This window comes from Solea senegalensis, linkage group LG14 (assembly GCF_019176455.1).
Source record: "Solea senegalensis isolate Sse05_10M linkage group LG14, IFAPA_SoseM_1, whole genome shotgun sequence".
NCBI lineage: Eukaryota > Metazoa > Chordata > Actinopteri > Pleuronectiformes > Soleidae > Solea > Solea senegalensis.
Window position 1 is genome coordinate 546,781 of NC_058034.1, and position 20,885 is coordinate 567,665.

The window sequence follows — 20,885 nt, forward strand, 5'->3', positions numbered from 1 at the left end:
CCTGCTCCTCTGTTAAATTATCAGGTATACTCGGGAATGTTGAACCTGCCAAAAAAATCCATTCCCGCTTTTAGTGGTTCTTCTCACATGAGGGTGAATTGTGTCGTAATAAACATGGGAAAAAAAACTATGCGGAACACACAAATACGACGGCAATCCCTCACTTCACTCTCTTGTGTGTTGCTTCTTGATCTAAATAATGATATAAAGCATTCATTCCCAAACTTAAGAATGCTAGAGTCAACTTTGAAATCTGAAAAACCTCTGACGTCTTAAATCACGACTCTGATCAACACACGAGGCTGGGGTCAATAATTCCCATATATTATTGCTATCATTGAAAGATGGAGATACAATAATTTGGTGCAGATGATAATCAGTCCACTTCACTTGCATATAACTTGAACTTGGATATCTTTCAATACATGCATGCCGTTATTACACCTGGGCTCCATGTAATATTTGAAAGGTTTGGGTGGATGTCAGAGGTTTTTCCAGAGTTCAAAGTGGGCCCCAGCACTCTTAAGTTTGGGAATGGCTGCAGTAAAGCATGGCTTTATTGTAGACCCCATGTGATTGACAGCTGTATCGGAGACAATCGTGAACTTACGGTTGTAAAACCTCAACATGGCAGCGCTCAAATTGCAATTCTTGAAGCTTCAAAATGTGAGTCATCACCAGTCGCCACCACCAGGCCAAAAGATAAATGCACTGGAAACGACACAGGAGTCTGCATCTCTGCCAAAAAATGAAGATGAAGAACAAGGAGTAGAAGTAATGTGTTAATTTACCTGGTGCCATTTGGAGCCAAAGCAGATGAAAAGCCATGCGCATTGCAGAGTCATTTGTCCCTGGGATTGAATGTCAATGAAACACTTTCCCATTCGTCAAAATACTGTGTGGACCTTGGTTTACATGGCTTTTAGACCAGAGAGAATGGGTCATTTTGTGTACTGAACTCTCTCTCTCCTTTCTTTTTCACTCCTGTCTTTTCAACATCCTCCCGTCTCCTCTTTGCCCATTCAGAAAGTTTGAGGTTGCATCACAGTGACACAATTACAGCATTTAATGCTCAGAGATTAAATGAACTCCAAGGGCAAATTTAAGATTATGTAAAAGCTAAAGAAGGATGAGAGAATAAATTGGAAAAGACAAGAAAGCAAATGGGTTTATATGATTTAATCTTAGTTAAGACTTCATTTGCAGATCATGCTTTAGCCCATTATTCAAAGGCAGTAAAGCATCTGTTCGATTGAAATAGCTCATGTTTCGATGTTTGTGCACAGATAGATTGTATACTCAGTAGATGGACATTATTATTATTATGATAAACAAAAATCATTATCCTCATCCTCTTCCATCATTTAGTTTCCACTGAAGGAAAGATTTCTGTAACTCTGACTATTAGAATAGTTGACGGTGTGTGAGAAGCAGTAGGATTAGTCTGGTTAATCCCTAATCACCTGCAGATGGTATTAAATTGATGTGCACTTGGTGTTGTTACACTCGAGTAGGTGGATTTTATCAGAGTGAATTTGAACCTGTAAATGGAGTGAAAGTGACTTTTCTGAGGCGACAAATCCAAGCATATTTTTAGTAAAAAATGTCCATTTATGTCACATGTGGTTTCAATGCTTTGTATTTGGTGATGTTTTAAGAGGCTGGAGTGGAGTTGGACGAGTTTCAAAGGTTTGAGAGAACGCCTGCCCCACACGCGAGAATTTTAAAATCTGTTAATCCTGAGAAAGCACAGACTAGATGATCCAGACAAGACACAGGACCACACACTTGGCGTCTAATCAAACAATTTCAGGGAGGGCATTCCTGGGATTTGGGATCACACAGAAACAAGCATGATTTAGCCTGACTCCAGAATATAAACAGACATGGAGGTGGACTGTCGGTGTTGTCAGTCGCTCATTGGTTGTTGTGGAGTTCTGTTCACGTCCCAATTGCTGTTCAGTCGTGAATATAGAACATGTTTAATACTACACAGTAGAAAGAGTGGAGTGGATATGCAAAGGCCACCTTAGTTTCCTGATGCAGTTGTGAAAATGCTCTGAAATCTCATCATTAGTTCAATTCAATTCAATTTTATTTGTATAGCGCCAAATCATAACATACATTATGTCAAGGCACTGTACATAGACAACATCAAAGAGAGCAGAGACAGTTCACACAATGAGCAAACACTAGGCATCAGTGGAGAGAAAAAACTCCCTCTTAACAGGAAGAAATCTCTGGCTCAGAGATGTGCGGTCATCTGCCTCGACCGGTTGGGGTGAAAGGAAAAATGGGGGACAGTGGAGAGGTGGGGGACAGAAAATGGGTGGAGAGAAAGGACAAGAGGGAGAGGGAGACCAGCAGCAGATACACAACTGTATCAGGTTACAAGTTTATACAGTTAATGATATCGACTTTTTAATTATGGCACAATAATAATGGTGATGATATGGATTGCCTCGAAAACTGGATCTTGATCCTGCAACCTGCATGATGAGAATACAGAGAGAGGGAAGGAAGGAAACACACAAACTAGGGAGAGAAAGAGACAAAGTTAATGACATATAAAAAGTCATAATCATATGCTGAGTGTGAGAGAGTGAATGTGCGTGTACCACAGCAAAATCCCCCAGCAGTTTAGTTCTATAGCAGCATAACTAAGAGATAGTCCATGTTTCCCTGAACCAGCTCTAACTATAAGCTTTATCAAAAAGGAAAGTTTTAAGTTTAACTTTAAATACAGAGAGAACTGTCATTGGGAGCTGGTTCCACAGGAGAGGAGCCTGGTAACTAAAGGCTCTGCCTCCCATTCTACTCTTACAGACTCTGGGAACCACAAGTAAACCTGTATTTTGTGATCTAAGTGGTCTATTAGGGTGATAGGGTAAGACTAGGTCTTCAGGTATGAAGGGGCCTGACCATTAAGTGCTTTGTACGTGAGGAGGAGGATTTTAAATTTAATTAATTCTAAACTGTACAGGGAGCCAGTGTAGAGAAGCTAACAATGGAGTTATGTGGTCTCTCTTTCTAGTTCCTGTCAGAACTCATGCTGCAGCATTTTGAATTAACTGAAGGGTTCTAACACACTTGTTAGAACATCCTGATAATAAGGAGTTACAGTAATCTAATCTAGATGTAACAAAAGCATGAACTAGTTTTTCAGCATCCTGTAAAGACAGAATGTTTCTAATTTTCATAATGTTCCGCAGGTGGAAGAAGGCTGTTCTGGAAATGAGTTTTATGTGTGAATCAAAAGACATTTCCTGGTCAAAAGTAACTCCAAGGTTCCTCACAGTGGAACTGGAAGCCAGGGTGATGTCATCTAAAGTGACAATGTGATCAGAAAGTTTTTCTCTGAGGTGTTTAGGGCCGAGTATAATGACCTCAGTTCTTTCTGAGTTTAAAAGTAGAAAGTTACAGGTCATCCAGGACTTAATGTCTCTGAGACATTCCTGGAGTTGAACAACCTGATTTATTTCATCCGGCCTCATCGATAGATATAGCTGTGTGTCATCTGCATAACAATGAAAGTGTATGTTATGCTTTCTAATAATGTTCCCTAGAGGAAGCATATATAAGGTAAAAAGTATAGGCCCAAGCACTGAGCCTTGTGGAACTCCACAATTAACTTCTGTTTGTAGTGAGGCTTTATCATTAACGTGAACAAACTGGAATCTATCAGATAAGTATGATTTAAACCAGCAGAGGGCAGCACCTGTGATACCAAGAGTCTGCTCCAATCTCTGCAGTAGAATATTACGATCAATGGTGTCAAATGCAGCACTAAGATCTAACAGGACAAGTAAAGAAACTAGACCATTATCTGACGCCAAGAGAAGATCATTACATTACTAACTTTAACTAGTGCTGTTTCTGTGCTATGGTTTAATCTAAAACCTGACTGAAAATCTTCAAACAGGCCATTAATGTGCAAATATTCACATAATTGATTAGCAACTGCCTTTTCTAAGATTTTAGAGACAAAGGGAAGATTAGATATAGGTCGGTAATTAGCTAAAATATCTGGGTCAAGGGTCGCTGACTCTCAGTAGCACTGGACCTTTAAATGTGTTTTGCTATTCAGTCTCTGTGAACTCGTACTGAACATGTTAGAGACGACATAGTCCTTAAATGACACAAGAGGTGTTGGTCCGGGACCTGCACTTGGTCGACTGTGTTTCTGGTGTCTGTTGCTCAGGTTCCTCCTTTTGTTGGTTGATCCTTAGGCTGGTTCTGGTGTCACTGCGTCTGATGGGAGGATAACAGGCTGCTTCGAGCAGGCATGCTTGGAGATTAGCAGAGAGGATTCTCTTGCTGCTGGGAGCTTGTTTACCTCTGCACTGAAGGATCTTCAGTTGAAGAGTCTGATGTCTGTGTCCTTCCTCCACACAGACGGGCAGGGGAGAGGGGGAGAGGGAGAGAGAGGGAGAGAGGGAGAGAGAGAGACACCTGGTTTTTAAGTTGTTTGTGACACATGTGGTCACTGGTATGTGAAAGATAAGGGATCTTTATGGACTGAGTCTTATGATCCTCTTTGTCTTTGCGCAAAGGTCCATGTGGTCTCCATCCAAGATGGAATGAGCTGATCCCCAACAATATTCATATTAAAGACAGTTAAAATAGACAAACTTGTTTTTATGCAAAAGCAAAACTAGTCAAACTAATGAATATACTGCCAAAAAATTTAGTTAATTTAGTATTTAATTTAATTAAATCAATAATCCATGAAGCAATGGATTATCAATGTTTTGATTATAAATTAATAAATGACGTAAATTGGCATTTGAAAGCCATAATTCAAATCTGAGAATGTGCCCTTCAGGTAAAACATGATAAACCTGATGCCCGCTGTGTTCATGGTCAAATAAGTTGTTTCTGTTTTTGTCTTTGTGACACCGACTCTAATCCACAATCTCACAAACTCAATTTTCGCCAAGATCTCTTCTATTCAGCTGCTTCATCCTCCTCTTCCTCACTGGCTTTTCATTTTAAAGGTCGGTTCCTTCCTTGTAAATATCACCTCATCACTTTTAATTAGCCTGACGGTCGCTAGCAGCAGCAAGTGAAAGTTCCCTGCATTCAGCGAAGAGCCATCACTACTCTGCCTGTGATTGGTTGTTTATTGGTTGTAAAGGCCCATCTAATATATAATTAGATGGGTTGATAGATATGGTCGAGTGGGAGCATATAGTAGATGATAGATACTTTATTCATCTCAGTGTGTGTGGTGATTGTGATCCTCAGGGCCTATTTTCTGTCATCCTGCAAAACTGTGAATGTAACATAATGAAGAGGTTCATTTCAGTGAATCCATTCATTTGTTCATTGTTTCTCAGCATGCATTAGTGCAGAGGACAGGGAGGCAAACACAACTCATCACATGGAAATCAACTGTTGCATTATTCTTTTTAAAGAAGGGGAATTGAAGCATTTTTTCATCTGATTTGATTGACCTGATTTCAGTTGGTTGGATGAAGAGGGGCGTTCCAGAGGGACATTTGCTCACACTGTACTTTTCACAATTTAGATTTGGTCCCCAAACTGTGTCTCCGTCTCATTCTCTTCTTTTATATTAACTGTGCATCTAAGACAGGGCCCATGGTGGCAGAGAAACTAGGTCCTGGGCTTCAAATAGCAGCTCGCTTTATCCCAGGGGCCCCGAGCTGAGGAAACGCCAGGAGAAACACACACACACACACACACGCACAGAGAGAGCGAGAGAGAGAGTTTGACAGAAATTAATATTTGTCATTTGTTGCAGCAGACAACATCCCATGGTCACACACAGTAATAACATTGTTTGAGTCCAATTTCTTTGGAAGTTTACAGTTTAACTGTGTGTGTGTGTGTGTACACAATCCCTGTTTTCTGTGATGAGTTCAAGGACTGCTGGCTATTTCCCCTCCTTGTTTTTAATGTCATGCGTGGTTGCGTCTTTGAGTGTGCGCATAATGTCATGACCTTGGCGAACACAAGCACAGAAGAAAACAACCTTGTTTTTTTAATTCATGTCATCTCTCCCTCATTCTGCTGCTAAACTCAATCTGTGCTCAAGGTCTCTGCTGGAAATTCAGCTTTCCTTTTTTTTTGTGAAATTTGAAGTTCTACAATAAGCTATCATTGTTATTGATGGCGGTGGGTGACCTTTGGGACAGTTGTTCATCTTCAGTACCGTACAGTAGATAGAGACAAAAGAGACAATTTCATTGTCAGCCATGAGTTTTTATAAGGAGGAAAAGGTGCTAATACCATATAATAAATAACTATGTTGAGAAAGTGTTAATACTGTATGACTAGAAGGTGGTCTTTAAGGTTCAACACTTCTGTCTGACAGATTTCAGTTAAAGCATGGTTTAGTGCAGCTGCCTTTCTTATAGGGATGTCAATTTTTATGAAAACCAAGTTTGAAAGAATTTGACATTTTTCTATACTGTGATAATTTCAATAATTGATGATTAATACACTATTAATTAACAGATGCCACCGTCTTGAGCTGATGTGTTTCTACAGCAGCGCAAATCGAATTAACAATTATTAATCCGTTAATAAATGAACTGATTCACTAATTGATAATAGTTTTACATGTTCTTTTTTTACTAAAACAACTATTTTTACTTTTTCAGCCTTTTTCTTAAATGTGAATATTTTCTGTTTTTTTTTTGCTCCATATAACAAAAACACAAAATCAATCACTAAAACTGAATGATTTTGACGTTTAAGAGCGTCATCATTTGAGATTTTTGGACCCTCCGACATTTTCTGGGCCAAGTAACTGTCGATAAATAATAAGAAAATAATCGACAGAGTTTTTGATACTGAAAATAATCGTTAATAGCAGCCCTTGTGTTTCACTTTTTAAGTCAACAATTTAATCCAATGCATAAGCCAGCAAAGAAGTGGACACAGCAGGAAGAGTGGTGAGAGTTGAGAAAGGGAGTTTATGTCCTTTTTGGTGTGCAAAGGCCACCATAGTTCCCTGATGCAGTTGTGAAAGTGCTCTGAAATCAGTAGAGGACACTGATCCTCAATAATTCTTACACACTGGACCTTTAAGTGCTCTTCAGTCTCTATGAACTCTTGCTGAGAATGTTAGAGACAATAGAGATTGTGGTACAGATACGCCAAAGCTTTCTTTCAGATTAGCTGCCGGTCCCTAAGGCTGAGTGAGCCATCGCATTGACTTAACACTCTAAATCAGTGAATATGTAAACATGAGAAAATGTTTTAACAAATGTTCATGAGATAAGTGGGGAGCGTGCCATCCATAGTTGTGCTTCAACACCCGGCCAAGCAATGCTATTGCAGACACAGACACTGTGATGTCTGGAGCTTGGACACTAAAACTGAATGCCTCTGTTGTTAATATTATTAATTACGCCGCCGAGAAAGGTGCTTTAAAAATGTTTTACAACAGCTTTCATGTTCTGCATAATCAATAAGACAAATTACAGGAGGCGCAGAGACAATAACTGTGTGTGTACACATGTGAGAGAGAAGACAAGAGGCTCAGATCAGTCAGTACCTGTTTCACTTCTCTTCTCTCCTCTGCCTTTGCATGTTTGCAGCTCACCATCTCATAATGCCGATCCTGTCTCGCTGCCTTCTCAGAGTAGCATGGCAGCCTTTAAACAGGGGTTACCGTGGAGACAGCAGCAGCAGCAGCAGCAGCAGCCCCTTGCTCGTTCCACCCGACATTCATACAAGCCCTTTGAGCGCATGCACACAGGATACACACCAACACACACACCACACAGCGACACACAACACAGCAGCTACCTGTGCTGTGTATACACGCTCCCCTTAGTGTCAAATCAATGACACTTGGGCGATAACACACACACAGGCACTCACACAAATACCTGTCGGACCAGGCCTTGCATTATTAATAACGTGGCTACAGATTTTTAACACAGCAAACTCAGCACAAAACACACACACACACACTGCAGCACTGCCAACCATTTTGCATTGTGTTAAGTCCCCCCTCATTCTCATCTTTATTCAATATCCATTGTGTCACATGTCATCTCGCTGTCACTTCAATCTGGGATCCATTTTGTCATTTAGATCAGTGACAAGTGTGGACTGTTTACGAGAAGGCGTCGGAGGACGAGTGTGACGGCGCTTGTCAACACAATCGTTGTGTGGGTGCATATCCAATTTGATGCAAATCAGGTTCTCCATGCTGCTCTCTGTCATGTTCAATGCATCTTATTGTTGGTCAGAAGATTGGATCATGGCATAATAATAATAATAATAACAATAATGATGATCTACGGCAAAGCGGCAACAAGGCGCTTCACGAGTGAGCACCGAGTAAATGAAAAAAGAATAAGGATACAGAGAATATTATTATCTGGGCAATTATCAATCCACTGCTGTAACCAGGGTTCCCACGGGTCGCTGAAAAATTCAAGGCCCTTGAAAGCCCTAAATAGACATGGGTTATAAAGTGCTTGAATTGAAGTTAATATTTTGGCAAATATCTCCCTCCACAGATGTGCCCTTGTTTGTTACTATGCCACCTACTGTTTCATGTGCATTGCATTATTGGATTTATGTAGACTAGGCCAACGCAGAACAAACATTCAAACGTAATTACTAGCGGACACTGAGATTCCGTGCTGAATAGTGAGTAATGTTAAGCAAGAGAAAGACAATTGTGTGATGTCTGGGAAATGCAAATTCCAAGATCTGTTTCACCAAAGAAAATTACAATAACTGACTTTGACCAAGATCTCAAGGACAATCACTTTGCCAGATCCAGAGTGTGCTGCAAATCAATAAAAGTGGAGGCTATGGGTGTAGTGGCTCTTTCAAGATGCCTTCCTATCTTCAGCTGTCTCAGCATGTTCAGTCCTTGAATTTAAGACGATTGGCCCTGGAAGGTCCTTGAATCTGGTGTCAACCAAGTTGTGAGAACCTTGTGTAACACACTTTAACCTTTATTTACACTAGTGCTGCAAATCCTTTCTTGTTGATTTGTTTAAAGTAGAATTATGCAGGATTTTAACCCTAAATTAACAGAGTTCACAGCAGTCATTATGATGGCGGGGGCTGTCTCCACTCGGCACTTCTTTTTTTACAGCCAAAGTGTGTGTCAAAATATAATAATTATAACAACAATAATAATACATATATATATATGTATATATGTGTATATATGTATATATGTATGTATATATATCATAAAAAATATATAATAGAACAAATGTCTTCACTACTTATAGGTAGAACTTTCTGAATGTAAGCAAGCAACTACAGAAAAGAGAATCAGCTTCCTGGTTACACTGACATTTGCATGCCAAGTGCACCTGAATGATCACGCTACATACATTTTTCGGCCGTTATTGTGGACAAAGCATTGCAGTATTCCGTATCCAAAACATTTAAGAACACTGTGCACCTGGTATCTTTTATGTTTTTACGGCAGTGGTGCTGATTACTAGATAATAAGCTGGATCTTCATGAAAATGGTCTGTGGCCTTGTATGGAAACCTTGTGTTTTTGATAAAGGCTCCTGTTTTAAATTCCACTCAACCTTTGAGGGTGATTAATATTCTCAGAGCCAGTGTCATGACTTAAAAGGAAGTGCCTTAATTAAATTCAGCTACTGCATATTGAAAATAACAGAAGAGAAAACGGAATTTGGTCATTCAGCTGTGAAGGCTGAGCTGTAATTTCACACACACACACACTCTCACTGTCTGCTGTCAACCGTTGTGTTGCTGCAGTAAGTTGTTAATCTTTGAAGGCCATGTCAGCCTTGTGATATTATTGTGTTAATTGGACAAGCGACAGCCCAGTAACGAAGCCCAAGTGCTGCCAGGCTGCGCACGGTGCGGTGTTTCACTGCACTGACATCAGTATGACAGGCTAATGACGCCTTGGACCGTGACCTGTGCGACAGCAGCACAATTTACACTTGCAACACTTTAATAGTGATGGTATACATGTGCATTTGTAGATCTGTAAAAGCATAACAGGGGGCGTTAAGTGGGCGGTTACAAGGCGGATAGGGGTCACGTTTGTTGGTGACAAACCAGTAGTTGAGGGCAACATTCAATGATGTATAGAGATGCATTATGTCACTTCATAAAGACAGCTCCAGTTTGTGCATGTGGATCTACCTGTTCTTGGAGAAAAACCTACAGAGCACATCCTGCTGTGTTTTCACAGTCTGTGACCTTTTATCAGGAGGTGTTAGAGACTCAGCAGACCCAGCAGAATGAATACTGGGCTGCGCAGTTCCACATGAATGTAAATGTCGCATTGCACACAGTAGACGTTTCAATAACCACTTAGTCTTCTTTCAACTGTCAGGGAAAACATTATTAAACTATATAGCTTTAGATTTAGACATGTTCAAACCCTACCTTTATAGCTGACTGTCCTAAACAATACAGACTGCTAGAATGAAAGAAAACAATTGATTTTTTTTGTATGTCCACATTTATCCAGAATTTTGTTTTAAAAGAATGGACAAGAAAAAAGCAAAACCAAAAAGGAAAAAAAAAAAAATGAAAGGAGCATTTCAGATCAGGCTTCTACAGATGTGCCTCAGAACAATAAATAATCTGATTAGCCTGCAGTCTGAACACAGCCAGAGTATGCCAGTAATGAATACTAGAAAACATCCTGCATGTGGATGTACACATTTAGTTGAAAGGCAGAGGTCCAGATCTTCTGGGTTCTTTTCTTTATTTTTATTTTTTTAAGTAACCAAGAGCTGATAGTGTATGTGGTTTTAGCTGTTTTGTCTGGTATTTCCTGTCTTGGCTAATAAGACAGCTGTGGGAGGTGTTTCTGGAGCAGGGCCGCGATCGCATGCTCGGCGTTAAATCTGCAATCAGCCCAGGAGAAAATTCTACCATCCATACACTGACAGAGGAGATGGATTAGTCAGTAATGCGCTTACTACATTGGACCTTACAGCGAGAATATACTGAGTCAGCGTGAATCACATCTATAGTCTATAGTGACTTACATGATGCATACTGATCTTTATGAGTAACTTGACTTAATTTGGGGCCCTCAACCACTGGGCTAAGAAATTAGAGGTTATTAATTCATTACCGTGTAATCAGTGCTTACACGTATTTATACCTCTGCACTTGACACAACCAAGCTGTCACTGGACGTGGAATGTTTTCATACCCGTCCGTCCATTTTTCACCTTGGATTTTCACCTTCTTGTGGATGCCATATCTGAAGAACATTTTCAGGGAATCCTTGAGACTTTCACTTGACTCTAAAATAAACTGATTTGATTTTGGTGGTCAAAGTCATTTTTGTTAAATGAAGAATTACGTTTCAAAATGAATAGTTTACATGAGAGCTGCGACTAACAACTATTTTCATAATCGATAAATATGTCGATTATTTTCTCAATGAATCGTTTGGCCCATAAAATGTAAGAAAACCTTAAATGTTGATCGGTGTTCGTCAAACCTGGAAATGATGTTCTCAAGTGTCTTCTTTTGTCCACAAACCAAAATGATTAACTTTGATTGATTTATTTGTTATCCAGAGCAAAGTAATTAAGAAAATACTCACATTTAAGCTGAAACAATGAACTGATTAATCGATTATCAAAATAGTTGTCGATTAATTTAGTAATCATCATTGTTTCAGCTCTAGTTTACAAATATTTAAAAGTCCGATTTTAGTCGAACTAATGCAATACTGTGGTTGTCTTAATGCCATGAATGTCATGATGTTAGTTGGACTAACTGACCAGGATAGGCAGACTGGAGTCGGACTTTGCGCTCTGCCCCCGTCTTTGACCCCCGGAACCCGAAGCCACAAGAGCTATGCTCAATCTAATTTGTATCACAATTAACAAGGTACGAAACATACAGAACCACAGCACAATCCATCTCACTGCCCATCACTGTTGTTTTCTGTGGTGTAAATGTCAGCAGTAAACCGAATCAATACTCACTAGCTTATAGAGAGAGATACAGCCAATAAATCAATTTTCTCCTATGCATGTATACTCGGACTGTGCAAGTTGTCCGATTGCCTGTCTTTGTCGGACTACGGCCTTAGCTCCATTGAACTCCATTGACAGTGGTCAAAGTTCAAGATCTTTAACGTTTCACAAAACACGTCTTTGCTCTTCTGGATATTAAATTATTTGTAAGATAAGCAATATGTGTAATATGAGCATGAAAAGTTGTGTAGACTAAAACTACTTTAGATGCACAAAACCACTGGGCAGTAACTGTAGTTTGGGTTGGATTTTATTGTCCACAATGTGGGAAATTGTCCTTGGCTCCACATAAACATAAAATACACAACTATTTAAAAAGAAGGATCTGGAGAGTTTGGAGACAGACAATTCAATTCAGTTTAACAATTTCATAATTTTAACTATTTAACAATTCCATTGCTCGTAGAAAAAAAAAATCGTTTTCTAGTTTATTGAGGTTGCTATCATTAAATGGTGTTTTCAGTACATGGAGTTTGTGACTGCAAAGTCTCAGGAAAATGTTGTCATCCACCAGATTTCACTACTCTGCCTCTTACTGTCTTATTTTCTACCTAAATTTCCCCTGAAAGAAATTTCATGAAATAACCCTGAAGTCTTTAAATGCAAATTGATGTTCTGTGCTCGTAAGTTAGACATCACCTGCCAGAAGAGGAGATTAGGTGAGAGCAGACTCAGCTGGAAATAGGTAGTAGCCTGAAACAGTAAAGAAGCAGAGGTTACTGGAAGGTAACCCAGCTTTTCTTTTTATAAATTATGCTTTCTTTAAGTTTGGCCTTTGCCACCCATTTACACCGTAAACAGAACACGGAAGCTGCCGGCTTCTTTCATCCTACCTTTTTTTTTAGTGTTTGCCCACTGTCTTTAATTTTCTCTTAATTTACAAAAGAAACTGAGGATTGGTTTGTGATTGTATGCTATTATGTAACATCCATCCATCCATCCATCCCAGCTCCCTCAAACAGTTATTTCATTAAAGCACATTACCTAAAACCATGCTGTTGTTTGAAAGAGCAAATCTCTGTCATACAGACTCTGTACATAATTGATAATTTGGTGTCAAAGCAGGAAAGTTATATTTCTGTTGCTGCTGCTGATCTTCTGTTGCAATCGAATCAATACAATCCATCAAAAATGCTCTTTAATGCAAATGGGTGGGATGACATTATCCTTCTGTTTTTGCTCCTTTATCCCTGAGCAGATAAAACCCATTTGTTTACAATTGAGTTTACCAGGCAGATATTGAGATTTCATTTATAATTTTTTGAGACCAGTTTTATTTCAACATTAATTGTGCACCAAATTCAGGTGAACAGAGTCACATTTCACTGGGCATCTTAAAGTCTGAATCCGAATTTTCGGTCTTAAAACAATCTTAAATACATTTTTCCAAGTCCTAAATAAAACAAATGATGAACGATACTTTTATTAAGCTATAACGTTTGGTTACTCTTATTTCAATTTAGACAGACGGACAACTTTATTAATCCCTTTGGGAGGTTCCCTCGGGGAAATTAAAACTTTTTAAAAATTTTAGGTAAGTTGTTTCCATTTATGTTATGTCGTAATATAACAACAGACCAAACATGGAACCAATAACTACTAATGTTAATTGCAGACTGAGAATTTTCAACCCCGCTGTACCTCCATGTAACCCTGAGATTATACTGCATGCATCTATGTCGCAGCATCTGAAGTGATACACATTCACTTGAATCAGTGTGTCGGCTTCCACCGACTCTGTTTGTGCCGCGTATTGGCTCTGTCGTTCTTCCATCAGAGAATATGTCCTATTTTTAGCACATGCCAGAACACAACACTTGAACTCAGCATGAGCAGAACAGGAAGTCAAACATCGATACATGTTGCACAAAGTCGGAAAAACACAGTGCGGCCGCAAAAAGCCAACGGCAAATGCTCGTCGTCAGCCACGATTGCACTCCTTTAGAAACAAACTATATATTGCTTTAGAGGGTACTTTTTTTTGTCCTTTTTGTTGAAACCTGCTCCGGGTTCTCAAGTTTCCTCCCACAGTCCAAAAACATGCAGATTTGGCGATTAGGTAAATTGGACAATCTAAGTTGTCCAATTATTTGTCTCTATGTGGCCCTGTGATGGACTGGCGACCTGGCGACCATGGTGTACCACGCCTTATGTCAGCTGGGATTGGCACCATCATCGCCAGCGACCCTCATTTGAAGGATAAAGTAGTAATACATGAATTAATGAATGAAACCTGCAGATACCCTTCCACACTTGCCAATATGACCAACAGAGGCCTCTGTCAGCCTCTGTTGGTCATATTGAAGACTACGTCCAGACGTAAACGTCACAAAACGTAAATGTTCTTCGCCGTTTTCAAAAAAGACATCGTTTCAGGAAATATCTCCGTCCACACGGAACCCACTGAAAAACACTGTAGTATATATGATAGCACTGTATGTTGCGCTGCAGTGTTACACGTTTTACACATTACAGATATAATAACAGAAACGGAGAGAAAATGAACCAGAGGAAATAATGTTTGTTTACGTTTTGTGCCATTCTGTACTGAACCTAAATACTTAATGAGAAGGAAATGCACAATTCTGCCACACAAGTCAGATCCATAACTGTAACACACACACACACACACACAGAAGAGATGTGTGAGCGCAGCGCTCACATCAAGTCACAGACAAGCACGAGCTGTGGATGTTCAGTGCAACCAACTTTGTGTGGAACAATCACTGATCTGTTTTGTTTTTTCAAGTAGACATAGGTTTTGTTTTCTCCTCTCTTTATTTTATGGTTCAATACTTGTTTTCACCCCGTGTGAAATCTCTAAAGACAGGACGTGTTTGATTGATATCTAGTGTCTTTTCAGGCTGACTTTAGTTACTTTTCATTGACAGTATTTGGTAACGCTGTCGAACAATCTCCAAACACAAGACAATGCATGTCAGTGCAAGAGAGAGCTGTGAATATGATTTCATAGCTTTCCTAATGTAGCGTATTTGCTGCTGACTACACGGAAACAAGAGGCCGGCTTTTTGAGATTCTCCCACTCTAGAAGGTGTTTTCAAAAATACCGTGCCATCTCAATGTGGACGGATCGCCTCTCCGGTAGAAGGTGTGCATATTCACCCAAACCCATTTCCGTCTGGACGGGCCCTGAAACCCATGAGCTGGTCTCAGAAGTCTAATGAATCTGATGAATATGATGAATTAGCAGCCTTATGTCAATGGTCCAGGCTGCTAATGGTGTGATGGTGTTGGTGTGTTTGGATTGAATTGTCTGTTTATGTACACAGGTCACTAAATTCTAATGGAGACGTCCTGCAGGATAATGCTTTATCTCTCAGTGCAAATTAAACATGGTTGAAAACAGGTTTCCTGCATCTGGAATAGTGCTCAGTATAATGTTCCTACTAAAAGTATTGTTTGAGGTACATTAGTGTTCTGAAACTCACCTGTCATGGTGGACTAGGTTATGATACTTAGCATCTGCTGATCTAGATATCTATCGACGATGTCGTCAGTGTTTGCACGTGTTCCAGCATCGCTGCAGGCTGATGCACCAACATCTTTCCCGTGTCAAAACATTTGGAGAGCTCTGGTTCAGCGTCTCGTGTGCATTTTTCCCATCGATTCCATACACGGGTTACTATAATGCTGCAGGCAACAAAAAGCATGTGAGCTGCACTGGGGAAAAAGGCCACCATTTGAGTGTGCTGCCCTGTAGTGTTTTGTCATTTCACATTAAAGGCTGTGCTCGGGATCACAATTTTCAGTCAAGTCAAATTAACGGCAGGCGGCTCAAGAAGCAATGTGATCTTTGCATATCACACGACTCATATTTTCTGTTCCAATCCAACACAATGGCTGCTGTTATTCTGGGACAGCTTTTGAGCACTGAAAAAATCAAAGTGCAGTCGTCTCCCACTGAGGTTGAGCCGCCTGAATAAAATCAATGGTGTTTCAGCGCTCGCGTTCCTTCCTGCGCTCTCTGATAATGCTCCTGATTTAGCATCTGTCAGAGCGTTTTATCTTTAGTGACCAATCAAGCGTCATTTGCTTTAATTTTCAGCTCCATCGAGAAGCTGTGAGATTCGTTTTAGAGGTAAAGTCAGACATTCAGGAATGGAGTGATGAGACAGAGGAAAAGAGCAATAATGACTTCTGTTATTGAAGCAGCAGCCGCATCCGATGAGTGCCACCCATTGAGCATTAATTTCCCACTATAGGATGTTGTGTTGGGTAATTATGTGAGTTCACAGAGTGTATTGAAGTGTGTGTGTGTGGAGATAGCTGAAAAGCTTTTGTAATTTATTTCTTAAACACATGCTTTAAAAAGGCTTGATAATAAGTAGTAAATTAATTATTATATACTAGTCAATTACTTTCAAATGTTTGTAATAAAGTATTAGTGACCTCTTGCAGCGTATGTTAAAACCAATTGTGTGATCTTTTTACAGCAAGCTCTTCAAACTTAAATATAAATAAAACATAAATAAAAGGTCTGTCTTACATTTCAATTCATTAATGGCCAACCTTAACACATCATTAAGGGTTAATCACGTGTTAGCATCTTGCGTTGCTTTAAGATTAAAGAGTTGCTTTACTTTAATGGACTTAAAAAATGGCTGAATAGCCAAAAATAATAAGTTTAAACCTGGGATGAAAGTGCGAGTAAGAAAACACCGTAGCACAATGGGAGAGCAAGTTGTCTTTCAACTGTGAGGTTGTGGATTTGATTGCAGACTCCGCTAGTCTACATGACGACGAGTCATTGGGCAAGACACTAAACGGTTTTGCCGGCAGTGTGTAGATGGGTATGAAAGATGTGTGATGGAAAATGTGCTGAGTGTGTGTGTGTAAAGCAGCTTTGAGTGGTCAAGACTGGGAAAGTGTTATATACTGTAAATACAGACCATTTACCATTTTAAATCAATGTGAGTGTCATTCAGACCACAGGGGGATGATTTGCGATCCCAGGCTGTGCTCTCACGTGACCGGAGTCTTCACCACAAGATGGAATGAGCCGAGATGATGGCAAAACAAATTGCAGCCAATTTCCCCACATTCACTGCAGACATGCAGCAAAATCTAGTGGTCAAGTGTTTTGGCTTTCACAGAAAGGCGAGCAGGAGAGAATGAATTGTATTGATTGCCATTGCTACAATGTTACAGCTATAAATGTAAGCGGAAGACAAGTCTTTAACTGTTTTTGACAAATAAACGATGATAGTCAAGAGAGCCACTGAAACAAAATGCAGCAGCTAAATGGATAACCTAGTAAACGCAAAATTGAGCTTGAGTGTTGAAAAGCTGTTTTTATCTTTTCCATCAAATACTGACGTTACAAACGACTGCTGAGAACATGGACAGACACAGTGTCTGAGTCAGACACTGAAAATCTTCTCTGCTCTTAGAACTTCTGCAGTTTCTTATGTTGATTTTTGTCATTTCAGGCAGGTGGAGGAGGAGATTTCTCACCGGAAACCCAACAGCAAGTAAGTCACTCTTGCTTATTAAACTCTTGCATCAAAGAGCAGACAGATATCCATGGAAACCTTTTCTGTAAAGTGCAGCTTGAAAGTGCCCATCAACCTGCCTGCCCGCTCTCTGCTGCTGTAGCCTGAGCTCTTTCTCGCTGTCCAACACTGGAACAGATGCCCCATTGTAACTTTCTCCTATTGTCCGTCGCGTTGCCTTTTTCTTCCCCTGGCTCTTTCTTTCCCACCCTCCCACCCACCCTCCCTCTCCTTCCCTTCATCCTTCCCCTCTACTTTTCTCATGTAAGCCTTTAATGGTGATTAGCAGTGCTGTGCTGAATGTGTCCCACTGTCTCCTCTCTCGACCGAGAGTACAAGTGCTGTCACTGAACTTGGCGCCTCACTGTAAACTGAGCTGCAGCTTCACCTCAGACCAACGGCCGAGAAATACTGTACAGGATTTGTTGTTTATGGTGCAAGTTAGGGGTGACTGTTATTGACGACACACCGGTCGTTTTATAATGTGTAGCTTTGATAATGCAATAGCGCGCACACACACACCGTCTTAGATGCCCATCAAAGAGCCAGGACAAAGGTTTTTAGTACAACAGAGGCCACAGATATCCAAGCTCTGTTTAATATGTTTAAATGTTCCTCGCTTCGGCTCTTCAAACGCTTAACAAAATACAAAAGCATAGATTAACTTAAACTAACTTTTAAAGTCAGTTTTTGATTTCCAAATAAATAAAAACAAATGTCTGTTAGATTCAAATCATTGTCAGATGAGTTCACACAAGTTAAGCCCATCAGCTCCCCACAGCGCTCTGTGTTTCTTAGTATAGTGTTAAGAACAAGCGACATTATTTTGCTCCACACAGGAAGTGATTTGTCGGATGTCGACAAATGTGACTCGACGTGTCGGCAGCCTAAGATCTATCAGAAATGAAAGGAACCGGTGCTGGATTCTGTCAGAGTTCACCGCACACTTTAAATCCATGGGGAATATATCTGATCTTTATAATGTCCTACAAAGTAATGGAGCGACAGTGGGACGCTGTGTGTAAATCAAGCTTTAAAATACTTTTCACTGACAGCAGCTGTCTTCACAGAAGCAGCAGCTGAGTGTGTGAAGCCTGCTCTGGTTGCAGACAGACCGTCATGTGATTTATTTTTTAGTTTTTCCACTCGCGCTTGATGGGCATGGGAGGGTGCATCATAAGAGGGGTCTGTATACACACTAAGTATAGCAAAAAGTCAATGTTATCCCGTTAGCCTGTCTCCAACTGGCACATCTATCCACCATCTTGACTTAAATGATGAAAGAGACGAGATGTCTGACATATTGCCTGATGTATGTGTTGTCTAGTGCGTAAGTCTATAGAGGTGAACAGGTTGTGTGGTGTCAAGAATGCATTGACGACCCCTGCTTTATTTTATTACATCATTCACTGTGATATATTTATTCAGCTGCTAAAGTTAAAGTCTCCCTTTTTTTTGGTTAATTAATGTCGTTGGACTTGTCATCTGAACGTGGCACAGAGGTGTCTGTCTCTCTCTGTAGTTTGAGACCAAAGTGTCACAATGAGCCACTGCGATCTAAAAACATGCCCTTAATCAGCATGTTAATTAGCTGCTCTTGGTTTCTCTCTGGACTCAAAGTCTGTTCTTAAAGTCAGGTGCACTGAAAAGGTCAAGCAGCTCTGCTTGTACCTTTTTAAAAATTTACCCAGGTGCTTAATTACAGCAATCAAGATCTGGATCCTCCATAATTACATCTAAGTCATGTTTAATTCTGCAAAAGGTCAAAAGTAGCTCTCTACACACTGTACATTTACATACTGTATGGCATTTAGATATCCTTATATTACATGAATATGGTAAAGTGGTGATGATGAGTTTACGTCCTCCTTGGCTGTGGATGGATGACTGTAAAAATGGCTCCCTCCTCCACTGTTGGCCCATTATGTAGTTATACTTAGAAAATGATCATCTTCGTGCCTAATGGTGTATAAGGACAGACAAGCCTCCTCCGCTGCTGGCGATCTGTGGCTGGTTTGGCAGCACAACCGCCACTCATCATTATCATCACTTCCTTTCAGTTTCACTTTTTATGGCAGTCCCAATCCGGGTGTCTCTCTCTCTCTCTCTCTCTCCCTCTCTCTCTCCCTCTCTCTCTCTCTCTCTCTCTCTCTCGCGCTCTCTCGCGCTCTCTCGCGCTCTCTCTTAGATTTTCTTAAATATGAGTCATTACCATTTTTGGATGACACGCTGACATTTAATCTGAGATGCTTGAAACATTTAAACTTGAGGCGGGTCTCTTGAATCTGCTCCCCCAGTTGGACTCACAGTGTGAGTGGATCCCTACACATGTGCCTCATGGCGTGTAAATGACAGGCAGCTTGGCCGCCTCTGCTACATTTTCTTTTTTTCTCCTTGGGGCATTTCCATTTATATATATTATCTTTGGGGGTTCATTCTCAAAGAAATATTCTATATGTAAATATATAATATTATATAAAATATTCTATATGTAAATATGTAATATTCTATATAATATTCTATATTATATAAAGTATTCTATATGTAAATATATAATATTATATAAAATATTCTATATGTAAATATGTAATATTCTATATAATATTCTATATTATATAAAATATTCTATATGTAAATATGTAATATTCTATATAATATTCTATATTATATAAAATATTCTATATGTAAATATATAATATTATATAAAATATTCTATATATGATATAAAATATTATATATGTAAATATATAATATTATATATAATATTATATATGTAAATATATAATATGGCCATGGATGAACAAAAAAAAAAAACTTGTTAGGAGGAGCCTTTGTAATGTGATCACTGTAAAACATGGCCACTCTTCTCTTCAAAGGAATACACTGACATTCACACAAATGGTTTTGAAAGAAAAGAAGAAAAAAAACCATCCTGTTGTCAGAGAAACCTTCAGGTGCCCGTGACCATATGCTCACTCATCATGTGACAAGTTTTCTGGCTGAAATGAAAATTCCTGACTAGAAAAACTGAGAAACAAGGACGAATAACCAACTTTGTTCCAAATAATTTGACAAGTACTTGGCAAGAACAACCAGCTTGAATTCAACATGTCAAAATGTCCCATAAAATTTTTCAGCCCGATAAGGAGCCCGCTGGAGAACAAGTAACCCTAATCAGACTTCTTTCATCCAGGCTCTCATCTCACTCTCTCTCTCGTTTCATATTAAGTGGCTTCGGCTGCAGCAAAGCTCAAACCCCATCTTAACAACAGGGAGAGTATTATGGGATTTTCATGCTAAATCTCATGTATCTCTTGTAAGAGTCGTACTCATTGGTCAGATGTTTTTAAAAGCATCACCGTCTTCTCTCATCA

General features: G+C 39.7%; 1 protein-coding gene across 1 annotated transcript in view; it reads left to right on the forward strand.

Annotated features, from left to right (window-relative positions):
• Positions 1 to 17,451: 17,451 nt before the first annotated feature.
• Positions 17,452 to 20,885, forward strand: part of LOC122780425 (inactive N-acetylated-alpha-linked acidic dipeptidase-like protein 2) — a 351,291-nt gene continuing 347,857 nt past the window's right edge. The window contains exon 1 of the mRNA XM_044043362.1: positions 17,452 to 17,490. The gene's annotated coding sequence lies outside the window, so the exon portion shown is untranslated. The remainder of the gene's footprint in view (positions 17,491 to 20,885) is intronic.